The sequence below is a fragment of the Penaeus monodon genome, chromosome 27, assembly GCF_015228065.2.
Source record: "Penaeus monodon isolate SGIC_2016 chromosome 27, NSTDA_Pmon_1, whole genome shotgun sequence".
In the NCBI taxonomy this organism is placed as follows: Eukaryota; Metazoa; Arthropoda; class Malacostraca; order Decapoda; family Penaeidae; genus Penaeus; species Penaeus monodon.
This window is the reverse complement of record NC_051412.1, coordinates 18,522,268-18,523,036: the sequence shown is the minus strand read 5'-3', so window position 1 is coordinate 18,523,036 and position 769 is coordinate 18,522,268. Positions and strand designations below refer to the sequence as shown.

The 769-nt window shown below is 40.8% G+C and overlaps 1 protein-coding gene across 1 annotated transcript in view; it reads left to right on the top strand.

The window, feature by feature from the left end:
• The first annotated feature begins 372 nt into the window (after nt 1-372).
• Nucleotides 373-769, top strand: part of LOC119590643 (solute carrier family 43 member 3-like) — a 21,587-nt gene continuing 21,190 nt past the window's right edge. The window contains exon 1 of the mRNA XM_037939320.1: nt 373-536. The gene's annotated coding sequence lies outside the window, so the exon portion shown is untranslated. The remainder of the gene's footprint in view (nt 537-769) is intronic.

Sequence of the window (769 nt, the reverse complement as noted above, 5' to 3'; positions counted from 1 at the left end):
CATGACTGCAATGTATGTTGCAATGGCGGGCTTCTATGCATTCACTGACTTAATTTGATAACAAAATCTGCATCTAAATCACCATACCTTATTGCTTCCGTTACACTGTAAACATGTATATTTATGGAAATGTTGAGAAATAAATTTTAGAAGAATGATGCTTCAAGCTATATTAATTTTCCCCAATGTATTTCATTTTTTTCACATAATATAAACATATTTAACAGAGTACACACTTTCCTATGGCTAATCGCCCAGTTACGTCATACCACCCCCACGGCGGCGGAGAGCCCAAGTGCGCATGCGTGGCATCCCAACGCTGGCATGAAACACCATGTGTTGCCTTTCCTCCCCAGTATATCAGTGTGTAGAGGTGCCGCGTGGTTTCCTCGCAGCCTCGCTCCCGCCCGCTTTGAGTGTGCCACTCTGGGACGCCACTCGCTACGCTGCCAAGACTGCTAAATGTTTACTCACTGTACGAAAACGTCTTGACACTCTAAGCTTTTGGGAGAGATTATTCGTCTGATGATAAACAGGTGTGAAAAACGGTTGTTTGGTAGATTTTCTATAGAGAAAATACGTATTAAGGATGGAGGAAGTACTGTACGGTATATGTATGTCACAGTAGAAGGAACTTTTCTGTGGCTCACTACTATGGACTCGCCTTTGTACTAACACTTACTGTAAGAAAAAAAATGCAAAAATACAAAAACAAGGAGATATTTTCGATATGAACCTTCACAGGTGTTTTGTTTATCTACATTAATAG